This window comes from Harpia harpyja, chromosome 4, assembly GCF_026419915.1.
Source record: "Harpia harpyja isolate bHarHar1 chromosome 4, bHarHar1 primary haplotype, whole genome shotgun sequence".
In the NCBI taxonomy this organism is placed as follows: domain Eukaryota; kingdom Metazoa; phylum Chordata; class Aves; order Accipitriformes; family Accipitridae; genus Harpia; species Harpia harpyja.
In genome coordinates, this window is record NC_068943.1 from 61,659,993 (window position 1) to 61,683,624 (window position 23,632).

Genomic DNA, 23,632 nt, shown 5'->3' on the forward strand with positions numbered 1-23,632 from the left:
TCTCTTTGCTAGTCCAGAGCTGCTGCCATGTGTGTCTCCTTGCTAGACTAAGGTGGTAACACGGGATACATTCAATGTGGAAGCCACTGCAGCCATCAGGCAGGAGTATAATCATTATAAAGTGTACACCAAGAACTGACAACACACTGTACAACCACAAAGAAACTGTATGCACTTAGGATCTGAAGTCCTATTGTAGGGTGGATGGAAGCTCCTAAGTCACTACCTGTCTTGAGGAGAGCACTACCTGAGATAAATTTAGATATGCTTATGCCAAGTTCAGCATTTTTCTCTCTTTTTGGGGGATGCATTAGGCAGAATTATGGTAAGCCACATAAAAGGCAATGGCAACGTTGAAGTGCAATCAGTTTTTGAAAATGAAATAAAACCAGCTACCACCTCAAAACAAGTGCAGATTATTTTTCGCCAAAAAGGTACGTTCGAGCGCCCATGCAGGCTGGAGTCTCCCCTTCTCCCAAGCCCATCTGCTGCATCACCTCCCCCGACTGGAAGGTGCGAGCAGCAGGGAGCTCAACTCTGCCGTCCCTGGCTGGACACCCCCCCCCAAACAAGAGGAAAAAAAAAAAAAGAGCTGAATCATAGAAGTGTAATTGCCTCCGAGGTAAAAACCCCACATTTCGATGAATCACTCCGCGCTCCCACGGCTCCCGCCCGGCTCTCACACGGGGGAAGGGAGGGCGCGCCCCGGCCCCGCATCCCGCCGCCCCCTGCCCCGCGGGGAAAGGCCGCCCCCCGGCCCCAGTGCCCCGCCGCGCCAACGGCACCGACACCGGCACGGCCGCCGTCCGCTCCCCTCCCCTCCCTCGCCGACTCCCCCCGGCCGCCCCCGCCGGTGACTCCTCCCTCGCGGCCGCGGCCCCTCAGCCCGCCGGGGCGGAACCGGGCGCCCTACAAATCCGCCGCTCCGGCGGGGCCGGCGGCAGCGCGGCGCCGGGAGGCCCCGTGGAGGAGACGCCTCAGACCAGGCTGGTCCTGGTGGGGAGACAGGAAACTTCCCTGGCAGGCGGAGGAGCCGCGTCCTCTTCCTCCGGCCGCCGTCCCGTCCCGCCGCGGGGCTCCCCGTCCCGACCGCCGCCTGCGGCTAGATCTGCCTGCCGCCCGCCGGGCTCGTCCCGGCCGCCCCTCAGGGCTCCGGCTGCCGCCCCCGCAGCCGCTCCGCGGGCGAGGGAGCCACCCCGGCTCCCGCCCGCCGCCCTCCTCCGCCTGTTCTCGGCCGCGTCCCGTGGGGAGCGGCGGGAAATGGGGGGGTCGTTTCCATGGAGACGGGGCCGCAGCCGGGAGGTTTCGGAGTGAAACTTTGCCGCGGGCGGCGGGGGCCGTGCGGGGGGCCGCCAAGCCCCCGCGGCGCCGAGGGGAGCCGGTGGGGCGGCCGTGAGGGCGGGGGTCCCGCTCGGGGTGGCGCCGGGGGCAAGCGGCGACTGGGCACCTCGCTGAGGAGCCGGCAAAGTTTTGCGCCGCGGAGCCGCCGCCCGCCCACGCTTCCCCCCCCCCCGGCGGCTGCCTGACGGCCGTTCCCTCTCCGCGGCTCCCGGAGCCCGCTGCTATGGCACCCGGCCGTCGCCGCGGGGCGAGCAGGGGGAGGCTGCCTAGGCTGCCTCCGGCTGGCCGTGAGGCGGCGGCGGGGGGGCGCGCAGCCCCCGGTCGGCGGGCGTCCTCCTCCGGCCGGCAGTGACCGCCCCGGCCCCGCTCCCTGCCTGCTCGCCATGCCTCCCCCCGCTCGCCTCTCGCCGAGGACGGTGCCGGGGAAGGGCGAGGGGAGCCGCCGCCCTGTCACTCCCTGAGCCAGCCGCCGCCTCACCGGAGAAGCCCCATGTCCTCCGGGCGCCGCGCCGCCCCGCAGCTCGCCGCGCCGTGAGGGCGGCGGACGCCTCGCACCTCCCCACAGGTAAGCGGGGGGCGGGTGCGCGTGTGGCGGGGGTCTCCCCTTCACCCTCAAACTTCAACCCGCCCGCAGCCGTTATCCCTCCCCGGGAGCGGCGGGGCCGGGCCGGGGCCGTTCCTGCCGGTGGTGGTGGCGGCGGCGGCGGCGGGGGGGGACGGGGACGGGGACACACGCCCTTGCCCTCGGCGGCGAGGGGCAGGGTGGGAGCGGGGACGGGTAGGTGGGTTTTTCCCTGCCAGAAATGGACTTTCTGCTTCCCGAGCGGAGCGGGCTGGCGTGCCGGCGGCCGCCGCGCTCCGTGCAGCTGCTACACACCCTCTTTTGTCTGCGCTCGGGTCCGAAATACTTTACGTGCTGCCATCGCCTGCCCCGCCGGTCGGGAGCCCTGCCCTGTCCTGCCGAGCGGCTGTCCCCGGGCTTCGCCCCCCTCGCCGCTCCCGCCCCGGCAAGTTTCCACTTTGCCTTTATTTTCACAGAAGTTGGGTTTTCCTTCACCTTTGTTTGAGGGAAAAATGGTGGTGTGGTGGTTATCTGGAAGGATGAGAGGCAGATGGGGAAGACAAGGGGGTTGCCCTACTCCCTTGCGTGCAAACGTAACTCACTGCTCAATAAATCGCTGATCGGGTAGACGTAAGCTTACTAGTGAGGTAGACTTTGAAACAAAAGTACCGCAAACAGCTTGGGTGCGTGGTAGATGCTCCTCATATCTTATTAACATAAGCATTGTTAGTGTTTGCGCTTGAATTCAATACGTGTGCAGCTGTTCTGCAGATCTGGAATTGCGATAGCTGTATCTACTTGATACTTAAGACTAATTGTCATTAACCACTGCTAGTCTATTTTATTTTATGCAGTGGTTATGAAAAATAAAACGGGTTTTACTGTTTAAAGGCAAAAGTATCCCAACAAAAGTATTCCTTTACTGTAGCATTCTGTATAACATGAACTACAAAATAACCTGTAGCAATGTAGTGGACTTCCACTTCATAATGCTTTTAGGACATAAGGACTATATTGTTCAATAAAATTCTGTCAGCAAAGGTTTTGTCGTTTTCTGGCTTACCCTGGTGCTAGATCAATACACTAGCAACTATTCTTTTTCTGTAAGTAGATGGTGCTTCCAATCCATGTGATGGAAATAAAGTAAGTGTCCAGATAAGGAAAAAATGGACTGTTTCTTTCTTAGTTGTTTCTGTGCTGCTTTGCAGAAAGTGGGGGGCAAAAAGCCCATTTAAAACAGAAAGTTATATTTCCACTGAATGTAACTTAAATTACTTGATAATGAAGCCAAAGGGTCTTTCAAGTTTGGAACATTTAATGTACTTCTTGTGTTGCCAGCAAATGTACCTCTAGCAAAATACTTGTTAGAAGATAATTATAAGACAATTTTTAGTAATTTGAAACATGAGTAACAATTAGATTTTTGTACTGAGCACAGAAAAACACCCTCAGGGAAAAAGATATGCGGTACTTAAATAGTAATTTGGAAAATAAAATCATATATAATTTATATTTTATTGGCATAGAGACATATTTTATTTGTTGCTCCTTTGTTGGATTGCAACAATGATCCATATGAAAGTTGGAAAAGGAGTACTGATGCAAGAGTTCAGCATACTAGAATTATTTTATTCCATGTACAGAAATGGTTTTGCCCAACACAACCTTGCTGGAATTGGAACAGAGCTTCATTTTTATGGAAGCTCTGTAATCAGATTATAAAAGGTGGGCTGTCTGAATTTAATCCTGTGAAGTATGAACTAAGCAACCCCTGCTTTGACAAAGCACCGAAATGTATGCTGACCCTCAAGCAGGTAAGTAGTTCCGACCTCCATTGCTAATGATGACCTAGGGTGCGAGTTCGTTGCACATAGCAATAGGTCCAGTAACTTCAATGAAACTGTTCACTGGCTTAACTGCATTGCTGGACCTTTCCTGGACCAAGCCCTCTTTTAACGTGTTCTGCTTCCGTTTCCTTGAATGCTGGGCATGTGACACAAAAGACCTGTGCTATACGCAGGTGCTCACCTCGGCCACATCTCATGGGTTGTATATTGTTGATTGACTCGTACTTCTCCAGGGGCAAAAGGGGAAAATGGAAAGTGAAAACTGGTTAAGGAGTAAGATACGTGTATGGAACAGCAGGGGGAGACTGCTACTTCTTGTGCCTTGTTCAGTGTATTTTAGGAGCCAAAAATCTGAAATGCTGAAAATCAGAGAAAACTCCCACTAAGATTACTGAAACCAGACAAGGTTATGATATAAAAAATATGAAACCTAAAGGTTGCTGTCATGAATAGTTTCCTATTATTTTTTTACAGAAGAATGCTGTCAGTCTTGTCTATGATAGTGGTAGAGAATGTAGCGGAAATAAGAGGAACTTGATATCCTAGCTAGTGATGATGTTTCCATTTGATTTGGTGCCATTATGCTTTATAAACAGATCAATTACTTTTAGTCTACATGTTTGATCTTGTGATATGGGAACAAAGGGGAAATTGTGAATCATTTTCTAGTGTGCAAGATTAGAGACTAAAAGTAGGATTAACTTGTAAAAACATAGGCATCTTGTGCCAGTTTAGACACTAAGGTATTTCAGACCTCTGTATGGGGGGGGGGGGAAACAGGGTCTGAGGAGAACCCGAACACTAGAAAGGCAGCCGAAGACCAGGTAGAATATCCTTTTAGATAATGTTTGTACTACAGCTCTACATAAAAGTCTTTAAGAGGACTTGAATCTGTTCTCTGAAACCTTGTCGTTAAGATTTCTGATGCTGCAGTATGATGGATGTGGGAAGACGTCCCAAATATGACCTTAGTATCAGGATTTAGGGAGGTCCATTCTCGATGCCTGTTTACCAGCAGAATCTTTGTATTACTGCTAACTGGTGACTGCCTTTTAGTTACTCAAAGATACTCATCAATAGTTTTAAGAATTAGAAATCTTAGAGAAGTTTGAAACATATTTTGAAACACAGACCTGTGTACACTCTCAAAGCCCCCTAGAAATAAAAGGAAACTGCAGACAGTGCTTGAGTTAGTGCTTTAGTTTTAGTTAGTACTTTAGCTTTAAAATAAAAATATTGTCAGGAAAAGTTTCTGTTTTTCTTCTTTACTAGGTAACACATAACCCACACAATCTGTGGGTAGTTAGGTTCTTAGTAAGTGGACAGTCGATTGCACGGAAAGGTGAAATGCTGACAGCATCAGTGAATTAAGCTACTGAACAGATGTTTTGCACAGCTGTTATCCTACCCACTAGTTTTACTAGCTCTTGGGTGTCCACCTTTTGTGGAGTTTGTGAGAATAAACACTGTTCTAAACTTCCGTATTGGGACTTTGGTCTAACTGTACACCAAGAAGTCGTTACTCTATTCCACTGTTAACCATTTCCACATAACACGATTCGGTACCGGGTGTATATATGTAACTGCTTTTCATGTAGGTGAATCTTGTCAGGAGCAGCTCAAGTGGACCTAATGACTGAACTTACTACTGAAATATTCAGATTATACTGGTCTCTTAGTATAAATGAAATTACGTTCTTCTTCCTGAACTTTATTACGGGATCAGTGATTTTAAACCTCATGATTTTGCCTAGGTGATTTTTCTTAAAAATAAGGGTTGGGGTTTTTTTTTTTTTTGCACAGCTAGCCAAATGAGATGGATATCCTGTAATACAGAGCTACTTGAAGCCTTTTATCTGCAGCAGTAACAGAACATGTTTGTATCACTCAGTTTTCTTATTTTGGTCTTTTGGTGACAGAAATATTACAAAGAGCACTTGGTGTTTTTTGAAAATGATTCAGTAACCAGAAGACCTGAGAAAGAAGGATGTTTTTCCTCAGTCATCTCCTCTGTTGTTCTGTTTCATGTTGGGGAAAGTTATTGTTCTTTTTTCTCCATGTTTCAGTAGCTAAAAAAGTGTGACAGGGAGGTGCAGGGCCACCTAACCAAAACTGGGCATCTGAGGAACATCGTCAGTGAGATGTAATGATATAGCAGAGATTTTCAGGAAAACAGACTTGTGGAAAATGAAGCAATGAACTACCTTTTTGTGTATAAGCTCTCTGAAAAGTCTTAGGAAGACTGTAAGACAGTTGTCACTTTACTCTCTTGTGTCCATTTATATCAACATCTTGTTATTATTTATATCCCACTGGAATTTTAGTCAATTGTTGCTTTTGTTGGAAGTGTGACCATTTTCCTCCAATTAAAATATGTAGAAACAAAGGACATTTTTCTACATTGTTTTTTAATTCTACCCCACTGAGCTAAATGATGAAACTCTTACTGAATCAGAGAAACTAGGATTTTGTAGCTGCAATGAAATATGCTGTAGATACATACAGTAACCAAACAGATTTTAAAAATCACAAGAGATGTAAAATACAGCATAGGTTACTTTTCAAAGCGACTAATTTATAGACAAAGAACTAGAGAGGAAGAGGAAGAATGTCTTTTTATATGAATTTGTTTTTTCTTTGCTGTTTCACAGAGACAGTTGGACTGACCATCCCCGTGCTAGGGTTTTAAAACCCATCAATAAAAATTGCTAAAATTTGAACGAGATTTAAAACTGCATACTTCTGTAATTCACTCTGGCTGTAAAATGGGAAGGACATTTTCAATGAAGCATTGATACCGTTGGGTGCTAATACCCTATGAGTTCTGACAATTGGTTAGTGGCACTTAAAGTAGTAGAGGTTTGTGCTTTGATGCCTGTGACCTGTGCTGGGACCTGTAGCATTAGCTCAGAGAGCGGATATGAAATGAAAAAAAGCTTTTTAGAGCTTTCCAATGGTAGTCACACTGCTTCCTTCCCATAAAGGGGAGAATTCCAAAAGTAATTTTAATTTTTGTTGATGTAAACCACCATCAAAGCAGATTAATTAGGAGGCAGTTAAAAAACTTCACTTATTATATTGCATTTGGTGTGATAGTGGTAACAGCAATAGAATTTGATTTTTTTTGTTTTCACATTCTCCATCTGAATGTGTCTGAATAAATGGGTCTGCTTATCTGTAATCAGTTGCCTATTGTTGAAGAACAAGTGTGTATCTAATTAATTTTATCACTTATATTTTGCTATGTATTAAATGAAAAAAAAGTGCCATTACTTGTCCATCCATCTAGTTGCATATGTAAAATTGCAGCTCAAAGCACTGGAGTTTTCTCTCTCTCCTTCGTGTAATTCAAAATAACAAAGGCATATCACATATTAAAATACACAGGAAATATACAAAAAGGTATGTTGTAATTGAAGGAAGTTCCACTTACTCAATTTTTGTTTGCCATTACTGAAAAGCTTCTACTTATGTTTTGTCAGGATTCAGTGTGAGAGAAACTACAGATAAATGAATAGCTCTGAGTTGTTAGGATATTAAACCATTTTTCTCTGTACTGGAAAACTCATAATCAAGAATTATGTTGTATTGGTAGGGCTTGCCCTTCTTCATACAAGTTGGCAGGATTGTCAAGGAAGCATATTCTAGCCTAGCAATTGACTTGATCCCATTACCTATATTTTTAGATACATTCCTCTCTCTGCACAGACACTATCTATTACTCTCGCTCAAATACGAAATTTGACATGTATTGACATTGTAATGAGATGTACATTTAATGTATTCCTTCATGAAGAGGGATGAGAGCAGCATCATGTCTTGGGGCAGTATTTTGCTGCAGCAGACAAGCTTTCCTAAGGACGTATTCCTTGGAGCACGCAAGGTGTACATAACTTAGCTGCTATAGCTTCTCTCTTTTGCATGATCTTGTGCTAGATGGACTTGACGCATAAGGTATGAGGCAGCCTGCTGGACTCAGAAAAAGAGATGCACCATGGAACTATGCTGTTCTGGAGACGTGGATGTCATGGTGGGGTTGTTGGAGGTCAACTGAATAAACCTGATACAGTGTCTGAGACTTGGCAGGTGTGTACTTCTTGCTATAAATTACTGTGTATTTAACAGTTGGCTTGTTTCACCTGAGGTATGACTACATTTCTGTAGGAAGGAGAAGTTAAATGACAGCTAACAGACAAAAAAGAACAAGGAAGAAAGCAGGGGAGAAGGGAAAGTGGAAAAAAGAGCAAATGACAAAAGAGAAATATTGAAGAAAGAAAAAACAAGGCAGAAAAAGGATGAGATATAATAAGTTGCATTTTTAAGGGTGAATGATGCTACATTCAGTGTTATAAACAGAAATAAACTCAAATAATGAATAGAATAGTAAGACCAAAATATATGGTGGTTTTTCTTTTTTGAAGCATTCCCATCTTTTTTGGTCTGGAAAATGAAGAGATTAATTCTTGTCTCCCTGAGATGCATTTTAAATGATTTGTCTTTGTTGTGTATCAAAGTACAATGCTCTGCAAAAATGATGTTAAACACTTCTTACACAAGATACACTGTAAGCAAATCAGTTCAAACAGACATATGAAAGGAAAGGGAGCTATGGCCTATAGTTTGCTTATGAAGATAAAACCTGCATTTTTAAGTACTTGCAAGTTAGGTGAACTGTTGTTTCCTTTGCAAACAGACTAATGCTCTGAACCCAAAAGTTACCACCATGCAGATCTATGTAATCTGTCATTGTCTCACAGAAGACTAGTGAGCACAATAAGCACAATGGGGACTTCCTTCAAAGTGGTGGATAGTTAAGTGGTATTTATCAAGTGAATACTTAGCTATCATACTTGCACAGATTTTTCTTTCTGATATGTTTTCCCTATGTCTGTGTTAGGAAACTAATGAGGCAAAGACCTGTTCTCTGGCCATGAAGCCGGCCAGGGTGGTCTGGCTATGTGCAGGTGTTAAACCGTCTTCGAGATGGTCGCATCCAAACTGCCTGCTTGGAAGTAGCTTCTGGACTGAACTAGCTAAATGCCTGAGAGGGTGCTAACTGACCTCGGCCACAAATGCCCCTGGCATCCTTCTGGTAGCGTGAGAGACATGGTGGAGTCCCACTGCCTGGGCCCGTGCCTGGGCACAGCAGCCGGTACTGGGTACTGTAGATCCATTACTTGCTAAAATGTTTTTCCATCTCATCCCAAACAATCTTATTACAACAATCCTAATACACATGGATTTGAAATACGAGTAAGATATTAAAAGTTATCTTTGGAGGCCATTGACTGCTCTAATGACATTAAAAGAAATCTGATGTCAGTTTGCTGTCACAGTAGTAACCTTGGTATTATGGAAACTGGAATTTGGAACATGATGTTTGGATACACAAAATATGTGGAATTGGTGGAACATACTGGGACACTGTACTCCCAAATGGATTACAAGAGATTTACCAAACAAGCACAAAGTTGCACACGAAATAAATCTCTAGCTGGCAGTTCCTTAATGTCACAATTATTGGCCTGGTAATAATAGCCTGGTACAAAAATGGCTAGCAAATATTTATAATAAACAACCAGAGGCTGAACAGACTCTTCTTGGGAAGTAATGGCTTGGCTATTAATACAGTTTATAGACTTCAGAGCAGTAGAATCACTTTGCATTAATTCATTGCCAAAGTGCTTTCCCCAAACCCTTCTCATGACCCCTGCAAAGTATTTGCTTTGCTGTTTGCCAGGAAGAAATTTCTTTTCAAATTACTTTGCAGACGCCTATTCTGAATTTATTGCCATTCTTTTTCTAATTCAGTTTTATTCTCCTAGGACATGGCCTCATTAACTGGTGCTGGTGGTGGAATATCTGCAAGGTCCTACATACGTTGCTGGAATATAGTTCAATAGGCTATATTATATTAGAAGGACACAAGTCACTGTTTTCCAGTCCAAGCTTGCAAACAATACGCATACCAATGAAATTACACACAGAAGCGTTTACTGGTTAAGGACAAGCAATGTCGTGTTTTGCAGAACTCTGGTTTGTAATTTTTCATTGTCTTATTGGCTGTAGAGTTGAAATGGTAATAGAAAACAGGTTGTAGCTGAGACTGTGGATCTTTTTTATTTTAGTTCTTAATGTTGTGAATTTTTTCATTCAGTCAGATTTATCCCCCCCCCCCCCCCCCCCCCCCTCCCCCGGAATTTGGAGATTATGACTAGATGGTATTGTATACATTATGTAATTCCTGTAAAAGAGGTAATGCTGTCACAGAGTCAGAATTAGACTATGAGAGGATGGGCCCAGATGAAGTAGTATAGCTTTCTGATAATGCTTTCTAGATAATTTTACCAATGTATTCTTGTGCTGCCTTCATAGCATACAAATGCAGTATTGTTGTGCTTTGTGACATGACTTCATGACATGTGAAGTTAATTGCTTTTCCTACTTTCTCCAAAGAGTTTTGGGAATACTTAATCTTTGTTTTTATGACCATTTTTGTCAGTGTGCATGCTACTAGGTATTTACCTTGTTTTAGGGAAGGCAACGTCCAAAGGGAGAACCTGGAGCAGAAAATGGTCTGTGTGATCCTTAGTTTCTGCAGTCCTTCCTTCCAGAGTCTAGACCTAGTCTCAGGCAAAACTCTTTATCTCTTGTACAGAATATTCTAATTGTTACTAGACACAGTTTCATTCTGAATAAGGCTTATCATCTGTGGTTTTCAGGTTTGAGTTTAGGAGGTAATTTTCAGCCCAGAATATTGAGTGCTTTGTAAATAGGCCTAACACATGGCTTAAAACTCGAGAAGCCAATATCAGCATCACCTGCAGGTTAAATATGCTTTTGTTAAACCTTGTGGCTGAAGAGATGGACTTTAGAATTCAGTTCCAAGCTTTTCTTCCTAATCTAGCTATTCTTGCTTTACAGCTGAAGAAGCATCTACTGGGGGAAATGGGGAGGAAAAAGAAAAGAAGGAAGGTCCACTACAGCAAGCTATGAATTCATGGAGGGGGGGAGAGGGGGGAGAGAGAGGCTGGTTAAACCAGTCTGGAACAGAGATGGCCCATGGAGAGGGTGCTGATGTTATGGAAATTTGGATTGGAAGATTTTTCTGATGAGTCATTTGCTCTGGAATTAGTCGAGGATGTTGCCTTTCAACAGTGAGACTGTGTCTGGGAATACCCATATTCCCAAGAGCATGTGGCTGAAACTCTTCTAGTATTCAGGAGCTTGGGCCTTCTTAGGTTAGACCTGGTGCTTGGAGGTCTGGTAATGTTTATTGCGTGGATTCTTCTATTGCTTTATATTAATAATCTTCTTGTGTCGTGCCTAACTGCCTGCATTTGATTCAGTTGCACACATTCAGCAGCTCTGTGCTGTACAGAAAACTCACAGAAACTGACACAGTTTACACTTTTGTAAAAAATTGTAGGCAAGCACAGTTCACTCCTTGACAACTGCAGGACTGTGTATATAATGATATTGTGAAGGCAGAATGTAGATAGAAAGGAAGATAGGTCAGTAGTACAGCAGCAACCACAGACATTGATTATTCTATAGGGGCAAGACTGTAATTTTGCAAATAATGTCTTAGCCAAGTAGTAGGGAGACTCTTAATCTGAATAACTGGAAATATGAGAAGTGGGTCTTATCATGTAGTGTGACTACAAGTACGTGTGGTATTAATACCATAACACTGTTTTCCTTCTTGTCTTTCAGTAAATCCACAAGGAATGATGAGACCAGGCGTTGGCATTTGCCATGGTTAGCAATTTAGAACAGAAAACATATTGTAGGGTTAACACTCAGGTCTTCAGCAGTGACAGCAGAAACTTTGACATACAGCAGTAAAAGGGCCCTAGAAAAGGGGTCTGATCTGCTTTTGTGCCTCCTATTCTCCAGAAGTTTGTGGCTTTTGAACTGTTTGCAAACACTCAACTTAAAAGCTTCTCTAGCAACAACTGCATTGCACTGAAAAGATTGCCCTTATCATGGTCATGTGCATGTTTGTACTGCTTCCTGTCTGCCTTTTGACCATACTTCTGCCTTTTAGACTGTGATGTACTTGGCAATGTGCTGTGGGTAGTGTGTCCTGGGGGTATGTTCCAGCTGAGCTCCAGCCCACGTGTGCTGGTTCACAGTATGGAAGGTAGACAGAGGAGGAAGGGGTATTCACAGCAGTCGTTGAGATGAGCACTAAGTTCAGGTTTTCAAGATTCTTCTTCAAGATCTTGAGGCAGTTTGTTTTCACAAGCTGAGGTTTTGAGCATGTAGTCACATGGACCTTGAAGTTAAGGTGCTGGGCAGGTTTCTACAATTCCTTTGCCTAAAATCCCATCTTGATAGGAAATTATCTTCTCAAACGGGAACACAAATGAGATGAACGAGACAGAAAATGTCTAGAGATCCTACTTGATTACTGTTTTATATGCAGTGAGGTTTTCCTGAAAAAAAAATAAAATTGAGATTTGGTCAAAACAATAGAAATGGTTTAAAAAGCATTTAAAATCACTTTCACATACATCACCTGTAAAACCATGTGGCTGTGATTAAACAAGCTCATTGTGTGCAAAAGCGAGAGGATGACTGTTGCTGAATACAACTTGCTTTACACAGATTTTTCAGAAGAATCATCAGTCACAATGATCAAACTGTAAAAACAGGAAATATGAGCCACAGCAGAGATCTGAAAAACAGCCAGAGAAACCATCCTGGATTTTGTCAAAAACCAAAAGATTGTACGACTTCTTGTCATGGCTTTGAGAGAATGATAGAATTGAAGCTGATGAATGGCTTGTGTTAATCATTTTATATTTGGCTTGTGTTTTAGTTTTCAGGATACTTTATTGTCAAATTTTTTTATTGCTCATTCTCAGTATGGGTTTTGTTTGTTTTTACTGCGTATTTATAGCGCAGCAACTCTCTCCATTCTGTCCGGATAGTTCATGAAGAGGGAGCATGAGAAAAGCAAGTCTATGTTGCCAAGCTAGTATTGCATTATTTGAATGTTTATCTGAATCTACTATGGATCTTCTGGCTGATCTGACAGTAATTTCTGTTTTTCTCAAGTAAACCTATCTTTTCCATATATATATATATATATATAAAAATACAATCCTGGGAGGAGAGTAGGGAGTTTATGGAACTATTTACTATTTCCCTTCTTTTTGTGGGGGAAAAAAAAAAAACAACGGGTAGTGGATTTGCCTAATATGGAGTCTTGTAGGCTCTAGTTTTGTTGTGTGCTTCAAAGAATAGCAGTAGAAGCACCTTAATGATGTAGCCCTACTTTATGATGTGAACCCAAGCCACCCCTGTATTGCATAGATACAGACAAGATACCAGAGTGTAGTACAACATGTAAGAATCTCGTGGACATGATGTTATGTGAAAGGTTTGATAACAGCTGACTTACTCCATTCCTCTCTGAAATAGTACTTTAAATCCTTCAGGTTTTTTGTGTCCCTGCAATGCTCTCTCCTCTCTTTATTTGTATTGTAGGATATCCATCCTCTCCTGCTTTGCTTTACTTCTCCCTTTTTGCTTTTTTCCTACATCAGAGCAGCAAATGATTTGGGAAGCAAATGGTATTTAGATTTGCTTATATCTAGGGCACACACAGCCAGGAACTGCATACAGGACCACTGAATGACTTCTACAAAGTTAAGTTTTAGAGCTGTATAAATTACACAGGTCAGCAAAGATATAAGAATTTGGATTCTCTACTATCATTACTCACATTTCATATCAATATAAATCCTTGATTTTAATGGAAGTTTTCATATATGTCACAAAACTGGTGGAGGGTTAGATGTTACAGACTGAGAATTGGATGATGGAAGTCAAAAATTGTCTTCTCCTGCTGTGATCTCAAGAACACTGTAAAAAGATTGAATTATTCTTGTTTGCTTACTGTTGCTCTGGTAGTGTGGTGAGATCCTGACCATGTGAAATCAAGGCAGAATTCCTATGTATTTCAACAAGGTTAGGATTTCATTCAGTATGTTAGCTAGTCATGGACCTAGTGCTGGTTCTTACATAGCCCAAAAATGTCAAAGATGTTTTCTGTGAATCATGCCTTTATTACACAAGCAAGCCAAAACAGCTCTCAGGAGCTGGAAGGGTTTTAGTTCAAAGCCATGACAATCAGTTTCGGCTAATAAGCTGCCATCCTGGAAATCCCCAAAGCCTTCCAGAATGTGTTTTCTGCAAAGAAGACTTTCTAATTTATCTAAGTCATGTTAAGGTGGTATTTTTGTTGTTGTTTTAACATCCCTAAACATATGCTTTTATCAGCTGGATTTTTAAATGTCTGTCTTCTAAATTCCTAAATGATATCTCTAACATGCCTGAGTAGAATGAACTTTGAAAGTAGAAGAGATTTTTTTTTCCATCTAATTTCTTTGATTATAGTAGAATATTATGAAAGCATATGGTAGGTTAATTAAGTTAATCAAGATATGGAGTAGATGTTCAGTTTTCTTATTAGTGATATTCAAACTCTTAATGGAAACATAATGGAGAAGATGTCTCTGCCAGTCCAGGAGATGCACTTTTTAGAGAACTTCTAGAAATGCCTTAACACAGATACGAAAGACTTTCTGAGGCCAGTAAATCTCAGGAGGTCAGATGTTCATTCTGCAAAAAGCTGGCCATTCATGAAAGCCCATATCCCTCACTGCAAAAACAGTAGTAAAATCTCAGTAACCTTTACGTCCCAGTGTGCTTGAGCAGTGAGGTTGGAATTGTAGGAAAGGTTATATAAATGTGCTGAGAATTTACTTTAATTCTGGTTCTGCAATCCCATCTGCTGGGGTGGGAAACACTGTATTTTCTGCCTCTTACTACGATCTGACCTGCTGCTTTGTATGACATAAGGCTGTAAGAGTAAGAGGTCTGTGCCTAATAAGGCTCCTCTCAGAATACACTCTGATAGCTGTTAGCTGCATTTTGGAGAAAACTTACTAAGTTCTTTCATCTACTCAGTAGTGTTCATTGATCCAGAAAAAACCTCCCTCCCAGGTTCAGATGTGAAAAGAAGCAGCTGAGTGTGCATGCTTCCATCGGCATAGTCACTGGGGACTGAACTGCCAGGCTGAGGTCTTCATTGTCTCTGCCATAGGTCAGAGTTTCAGCAGCTGCCAAGGCAAATTTGGGCTTGCTGCGAATATTGGTGCTTGTGATTCGTTAGGCTTAAAGTGTCTCATATGAAATGGGGTAAGAACAGCCAGTTGCTTAAGCAGTGTGAAATCTGTTGCATTCCTGTGCTGGACAGTTTGTACGATTAATGTAATTGAAACATCAGTATTAAATTTGTAGTGCATTTCTGAGCTGTTCTAAATGCAGAGTTGTACACCTAAAGTTTATACAACAGTATCTAGAAATAATGTATTCAAATGGTAATGGTCTTGCTGTAGAAGCACAGGCATAAGAATCTGATGATGAGGATTTTGCCAGAGCTAGTCTGTGACTTTGGAGAGCTTGCCTGACCCTGCCTTCCTGGAAATGCATAGGCATCTTGTTCCCATGTTATTTTTATCCCTTTGGAGAATATGATTTTTAGTGTCTTCCTTCAGTTTGCCTATCTGCAAAATGGGGATATTTCTATAGGTGGCTTAACACTCATAAATACACATGAGGAATTTTTGAGATATTTGAATGAAAGATGCTATGCAAAATCAAATCAGTATTATATACCCAGAGTGAGAAGAGCTCTGTGAATGTTGGTGCCTGAGCAGAATCATTAATGGTAGAAGACATCTTAATGCACCAAAATGTATTGGAAATTAAAATATTGAAACTGAAAATAAAATAACAATTGAAATTGGAAACATTTCTAACAGTGAGAGTAATTAATTCTTAAAGTATCTGCTAAGAGCTGAGTTGTCTCTTAAAATCAAGACTATCTTTCTGAAATGTCTAACTCGAGGACTTACAGGCTTGATAGAGAAATCAGAGGTGAATTTCCTGGGTTATGTATGCAGCATGCAGACAACAACTATCTTTTCTGGCCTAAAATATCCACGCATATATATATTTTTTTGGTGGAACAGTCATATGTTTTTGGCTAAATAATGCTTTTCTCTGGAGGGATTTAAATTCCATCAAAGCTATTACTTTAAAATGTATAATGTAAGCTCATTATTTAGACAAACATAATGGCCTAGATGTTTATTTTAGGCAACTCTCTCCAGCTGTATTGATAAATAGATGTTAGAGAGATTGGATGTGGTACTCCAGCACGCAGCTCCTTGGATAAAGTTTAGATTGCAGATGCTCGGTGTAGTGAATGGAACAAACGTGTCTAAGTAGGAGTAAAATTCTGCAGACACACCATGCCTTTAATGCATTATTTGTGTGTGGCAAAAGTAGGGTTGGTATTGGTAAGCCTGCCTAGCAAAATTCAGTACCTTGTGGTGATGCCTGAGCTAATATGGGCACGAGACATGAGATGGCTGTTACATGTGTGCTCTACATGAGCTGGTCCAGATATCTCCATGTAGGACTGGGTTATTTACACAAACCGTGTGAATTCAGGAGCGGTTGTCACACTGCGAGTTTAAGGAGCGAGGTTTAATGTACAATGCTGCATACAAGCAATTTGGTAATACTCTTGATGGCTTCAACAAAGACTTGAATCATGTGTCTTATATGGCACACGACTAGATCGTTTCAGCACTTTCTGAACTGTTTCTAAGTTGAAATAACAGTCTTTTGTCTTCCTTTGCAGTTTATAGGAAAATAAACGTGAATTGCATACCTGATCTAACTTTGGAGTTAGCAGTGGAGGTCTCTTCCAGCCTAAATTATTCTATAGTTCTGTGATTTAAGAATAAGTGGTTTTGCTTTGTATGCGTGTAAGAATGAGTCTGCACACTTCAGGGTCATGTAGTTGGGACAGATATATATAGTTGGAGGCATTCCAGATGTGGAGGAGTCTGTAGACACCCTTACTGGCTGTGGAGATGAGGCCCACTGTCCGTATCACACTTCTCTGAAGGTTATGACTTTTGCCCTGCCGAATTCCTGGTTGTGTGTTGGCTCAGCAGTTCACCAGGAAAGCCTGAGCCTTACTTCTCCTGGGTATTGAAGGAACAATAGCCCAAAGGTGGGTACTCCTCTTGTGTCTTAAAACCTCCTGTTAGTGGAATGTGATTTTTTTCATGCCCAGTGTTACCTAATATTGCCAGAAGTCCACCAGGGCTACCTTTCCAATAGATTGTGGACAGATGGAGCATCATGTGTGGTCTTTGTATTAATTCCATATCCTGGCTTGACTTCTGACTGTCAGGAGGTATCTGCCAGTAGGAGGCAATAGCTAACTGCTTGTCTTGTTTTGAAAAGAGTATTGGTCAGAAAAACAGTTGGTTACTAGTGCTGGGGCCATTGCATCACTAACTGCCAGGCTAGCTTTTAATGAAATAAATCTGTGATGAAATATTTAAGAGTATGTTTTATCATCACAGTATCAAGCATCAGAGATTTTGAGTGACAAGGTTCTTTCACAAGGGTACTTTCATGAAATTTTGGGGGTGAGTCTGACTGGGGAGGCAGGGAGATGCCCTGTCTGCTATAGGGCTAGATGGGAAGTTTGCCCTGGAGGGGAGGATTCCACATGCAGGCCAGTCAGTGAGGAGGCTCTTTCCTTCCCAGGGGAAATTGCCCTCCGAGCTGGCTAGCACCCCTGATAGCTCTGTGCCTGGAAGGGCACCCAAAAGGAAGAAATGTCACTGTAAGAGGCTGCCTTTCCTCCTGCCTGTGCTTCTTAGAGGCAGCTTCTGTTGGCTGAGTTGCAGTTAGCTTTGTCTCCTGGTAAGCCTCAGGTGTGGGATTTGGAGATTCTGTCCAAGGCGCCGATGAGGATGGATCATATTTTTGGAAGAAGGGCATTATGACATTTGTGTGTTGTTCTTGATGAGGTATTGGACTGTTCCTGTTGGTAGACTTGGGAGAAGGAAGGTTAGATATGCCAATTTTTCCCAAACAGAAACAAATTAGATGACAATGTGGTCTGGATAACTGTGAATGAGGTATTATTTTTAAACATACTTAATCCTTCTAGTATCTCACGCAAATACTATCTCAAATAAATACTTAGCTTAAGGAGAAATACATACTTTCATAAGCAAAATAACACTTTGGCTATTTTAACAAAGAACATAAAAAATACAAGCCACAGCGTTTGCAAAGAAATTGGTTTGGCATGTTTATGGGATGATTAACCAGTTGAAAAAGTTTGCAGCTGCTGATAGTACTACGAGGGAGAATTACTACGTTGCTTGCATGTTTGCAAGGTTAGAGCAAAGTGTGGGTAATATCTCTCACTTCATATTCATTCGTGTCACAAAGCAACACATGATGTGGTAGTCTCAAAGAATCATTGAGAGTTTGCCTGTTAATTTCAGTGGGACCAGAATTTCAAATGCATACTTAAATAGCATGAATGATTTGTTCATTCTAAAATTCTCGTTTCCTACCCAAAACTCTCAGGGACTTCACCAAAGCCTTTGTGTTTGCAGAGAGTCTAGAGCGGGGCCCGAAGTCTGATTTTTCACGATTTAACATGAGCAAACTTTGTTATTGTTCAGATTCATAACTCAATATGATTGAACAGTTCTTTTTCCGACGTATCTTTTTTTAGAAGAAAAATCATTTATATGAGAAAGGTTGACAGAATGTTATGTGAAACATTCAAAATTATCCCCATTCTTATTTAGGTGGGTTGGTTAATAATGGAGAACGTAGGTGTTAGTCTGCAAAATCTGTATTGTATAAAGAAAGGTTTTGTGATCGTTTTTTCTTTAAATGGTATTTTACAATTTTGGGCAGAACAGATCATTGTTCTTTTTTTGTGTGTGTTTATCCTGTTCTTTCATGTTATTGCAGAGTCTGAACAAAAATTGCCATTGCAGAACTGATGTCCCAGTTATATTATACCAACAGTCTGCTTAGAATTTATGTGTATGTAAGGAGTTGCAGGTTTTCAAATAACCAGTTAAAAATATGAATATCACCATTGCTATATATTTTTCCCTGATGTCATTTAGAAATCAAGCAACCAGGTTTTAGTGAAGTACTCAAAAAAACATCAGATGCAGGACTGCCCTGTTCCATAAAAGCCCTAAGCTATTAAAATCTGGCAAACTTACAAACAAGAATTTACAAAGAAAATAACTGGGCAACTGGTTAACTTGGCAGCATTTTAGCTGGACTTTGGAAAAGGAAACCGTTTCCTTCACAATGATACAAAATATAATGTATCACAAAGTCAGACAGGAAGAGCCATTGAGAATGGTAATTTTATAATTTCTTGTGGTCTGTGGCAGAATCAGCTGGAACTGCTGGACCAGATACTGTCAAGCCATCATATTTCATTCTCATACCCAGCACATAGTTAAAAGAGCAGTGCAGTTCTAACCATTATAAATTGCAGGCTTAGATTATCTTTTAAAGCAAAATACTTGAAAATAATTTAGACCCACAGCTACCTAGTTAGTTCTAAATTTCATCTTTCCTGCAAACCAAAGGTGTCAGTGCAGTGTGAAGTACAAGAAAAATACTGAGGAAGCACAATGTCTTTGGTGAAAAATGTCAGCAGGGAGAAGACAAGAATTGCCAAAGAATGACAGATTTTCATAACCTTTTCTTCATTATAATGCTTAGGGAAATGAAGGTGAGTCATACTCTGTATGCATTTTTTCGGTGAACTATGGGAGGTTTCATGCTCAGTTTGACTTTAACTGCAAAAGCCCTTCATCTGGAGTATATCTAACTAGTGATCATTAACAATGGTTATATTTTAAATTGAGGTGCTGATAGGGAAAGCAGCAGATTTTACAGAGAGGACATCAAACAGCTTTAATATGGAGACTTCCAAATTTTTCATACTAATTTAAAAATATACATTCGAGGTCTACTTTTATGTAGGTTTCCTGAAAATCTAAGAATTTATGTTTAATGCACATAATTTAAATATTTTGACAATTGTATACTCTAGTCCTTCATTTATCTGTTAATGAATTACAAGGTTTTGCAGTCAGATACTTTGACTTAATACACTTTCCCAAAATTTAAGTTAATGTCAAATCATTACAAAATAGTAAGTGGCCTGCAGTGGACCTTGCATAAAGATCTTCCCCTAAAACTGTTCATTTTGTGTTCAACTTGATCGTATATGTTTATAAGAAATTAGCCTCTGTCAATCACACAGAGCCATGCTGAAAGACAACTCCCTCTGGATGAATGTGGAGAGGAAGCACTGGCTGTCAAAATGTGAGGACAGACATAAGGACTAATTTTCTCTTGCTCTTTCTTTAGGGTGCAGCTTCCTCAGACAAATGGCAAACCTTGATACCACTGTGTGAAGGGCAGGGCTATTAGTTTTCATGAGCCCTTCAGCTAATAGCTAGCTGTTCAAAACAAAGTTGGTTGTGTCTACACATTGCAATGTCAGAAATTTTGTTATCTGCTTAACCAGCATCATGCCATCTGGAGAAAGTAGCACCTCTGCAGAAAGAAATAGAAAAGTGATGTTGCATCCAAGGCAGTAGGATCCGCTTCTTTGCTTTCAAGGCCCAAGCTGGCACAGTTGCACAGTGCTTTGTTTTGGATTTTGTTAGCTGTAGCTCAAAGTTCAGTTTACTTCATTGCACGGTGTAAGTATGCCCAGCGGCTGCAATTCTGGCTGATAATGAAAGTGGAGAAGACTCTTCATGGTCTGCACAAAAGATCCTGCATCCCTATTCAAAGGCTGGAAAACAAAGGGTATCCAATGATTGTTGTAAAAATGCTATTTATGTTGTACAACCAAATATTTTGTAATATATGTTAGCTTTACAGATAAAGCTTCTGATTTTATCTGAAAGTAGTAATTTAGTCACTATTTTTTATTGAGATCTTCACATTCACTGAATTTTAGTACAGTTGTACTAACGTACATGTGCACAGTGTACATTAATATATGTACACTAAAGTACATTTTATTTCCACTTCTGTAAAAGCTATACCACTGCGCACTTATAGCATACGTTAATTCAGTATGGCTTCTTTATGATTTAAAGGTACTAATGATTATGATTCATCTTTGCCAAAAAATCTGTCCAGTGCTGCACTGAGTGAAACTCTTAAGGTCTGGGGACAAATGAGTGAGTCATGAAGTAAAAGAGAAGCAGGGAGAGCTAAGGAGAACAATGAGAATCCAAAGTGAGCTAGTATTTTCATTAAGTCCTTGTTCTCCCTGTAATGTAATCTCCTTTTACTTGGTCATATTTTTTTACATGTGGTCTACTTTGTAGTGCACATATGTAGTGGACTTCAGTGGTCGCTTTGTCTTAAGGCTGCTTTGGATGAGGCCTTTACTGTCACTCTGAAACAGAAAGTGTTTCTGAAGGAAGATGAGGCAATGGTTCACTAGAAATGTCAGAGTATCTTTCTAATAGTCAGCATTTTAGAGTGACTTTGATAAAAACTAGCAGATGAGTTTTCCTGGTTCCTCTGTAGAAGCGAGGAACTAACCAGCCCTATTTCCAGGACCTGAACATGTATGCTAACATACTGACAAATAATCTACCAAAGAGAGACCAGGCTTTGTTTCAAGAGAAGGCTGGGAGCAAGCCAAAATAAGGCTTTTAGTGTACAGAAGCATATGACAAGCCTAGATTAAAAAGATATTCAGAGAAAATATTTTTCTCTGTGGTCATACCATACTTAACTGCAGTCAGCTGGCTGAGCATGAAAATATACTGCTGAATGCCCCTTTCAATTAATTTTAATATGAGGAAGAACTTCTCAGGATAGTTGATGTGCTGTAATAGTGAAAATCTAGGGGGAGTTCAGGGGAGCTACAGTAATACTACATTTGGTGGAAGCATATGCACAGATGTGCATTCAGGAGGGAAGGAAGGGGCTTGTTCTCTGTAGTCACCAGAGTTAGGTGAGGTAAAGACAATGGGGAGGTCATAGTCGGTTTTTTGTTGGGGGTTTTTTGTTTTTTTTTTTTTTAAATTGAACGTAATAGGAAAACAAAAAGTAGAAAGAGGTGAGGAAAATTAATGCATTTAAGGTGTAAGAAACAAATACTGCTCTTTGAGATGTGGACTACTGTGTTTTATTTTTATAGCATGTGGTACTGAAAGGTCCTGGTTGGTGAAGGAGCTTGTAGGTGCTGTGGTCAACTGTGTATGACCTGCTGCTAATAACTTAAGACCTGAACTATTTTCAGAAGTTAGAAATGGAAGAAACTTTACACAGCAGGACTACTTTTAAAAAGAGTTTTTCAGTTTTTTGGCCACATGTCTACTATTAATTCATTCTGACTGGTTAAAGTGTCAATCCTGAAAATAAACTAAAATAAAAGCTTAGAAAAATCATACAGCTCATGTTGATAAGCAAAACCATATGAAATTACACATATGATTAGATCTGCCAGTTTCCATGGAATGACAGAATTTTTCCCCACCTGCCAAACAGCAAAGTGAAAAGCTGTAGTACTCTGGCCTCAGCTTTACAAATCCTTGCCAGTTCTAGCAGCCGTTAGTTGCATGAAAAATCACACTGATTTTAGTGGAGGGAATTCCAGGATTTAGGTGCACTAAAGGCATTTTCTTTCAGAACAAATTCTGCATCCAACTTGTAAGATTATAATGTTATTTTGCATACAAGGTGAAATAACTGAAGAATTTACTGTAAAAGTTTTGTGATCTTAAAGTGAAGAAGAAAGTGCAGGTAAGCAGATGTTTACAAATCAGGTTCTCTGTGGAAGTTTATGCTGTCGTGGTTTAACCCCAGCCAGCAACTAAACACCACGCAGCCGCTCACTCACTCCCCCCCCACCCAGTGGGATGGGGGAGAAAATCGGGAAAAGAAGCAAAACCCGTGGGTTGAGATAAGAACGGTTTAATAGAACAGAAAAGAAGAAACTAATAATGATAACACTAATAAAATGACAACAGTAATAATGAAAGGATTGGAATGTACAAATGATGTGCAGTGCAATTGCTCACCACCCGCCGACCGACAGCCAGCCAGTCCCCCGAGCGGCGATTCCCTGCCCCCACTTCCCCGTTCCTATACTAGATGGGACGTCCCATGGTATGGAATACACCGTTGGCCAGTTTGGGTCAGGTGCCCTGGCTGTGTCCTGTGCCAGCTTCTGGTGCCCCTCCAGCTTTCTCACTGGCTGGGCATGAGAAGCTGAAAAATCCTTGACTTTAGTCTAAACACTACTGAGCAACAAGTGAAAACATCAGTGTTATCAACATTCTTCGCATACTGAACTCAAAACATAGCACTGTACCAGCTACTAGGAAGACAGTTAACTCTATCCCAGCTGAAACCAGGACATATGCTAAATTTGTAAACATAAAGCATACTTTTGTCACTATAGAAATAATAATTTAAGTTCCCATAATTCCTGTGGGTACATTAAAATGAGTCTTTTACTTTGTAGGGTTATGAAAAGATCAGCGTTTTTAAGTTCCACAGTAATTATCATCATATTGTTTAATAAGCCAATTTAATGCTGAAGCATGAATGTTTAAGAATGAATAACAAGACTGGATCTCTTAAGATTTGAGATGGACAGCCTGCAAAGACTCCTAAGCATAGAAATAATAAACCATAGTAGCAATTATTTTGAAAAGGCAGCAAGGCACACATCAAGAATTACTGAGAAGGAAAAAAAAAGTAATTCTGAATCGCGTATAACATTCTGATCCCATTTAAACTGATGGCAACCTCCTGTTGTTTGAACTTAAGATTTAACCTTTTGTCTTGTAATGTGCTTTCAAATCACATACGTGGGCATTCAGATATCTAATTGGTAAGACAAATGACTTGAAAATTATGGAGAGCATGGGGAAATATAGATGAAGGATAGACAGAACAC

At 41.4% G+C, this 23,632-nt stretch overlaps 1 protein-coding gene across 3 annotated transcripts in view; it reads left to right on the forward strand.

Annotated features, from left to right (window-relative positions):
• Positions 1–1,625: 1,625 nt before the first annotated feature.
• The window catches only part of TMEM200A (transmembrane protein 200A), a 57,647-nt gene continuing 35,640 nt past the window's right edge, over positions 1,626–23,632 (forward strand). The window contains exon 1 of one of the 3 annotated variants that reach the window (XM_052784323.1): positions 1,626–1,906. The gene's annotated coding sequence lies outside the window, so the exon portion shown is untranslated. Of the gene's footprint in view, positions 1,907–7,744; positions 7,837–23,632 lie in introns of those variants that run through there. The other 2 variants (XM_052784322.1, XM_052784324.1) reach the window with 2 other exon arrangements.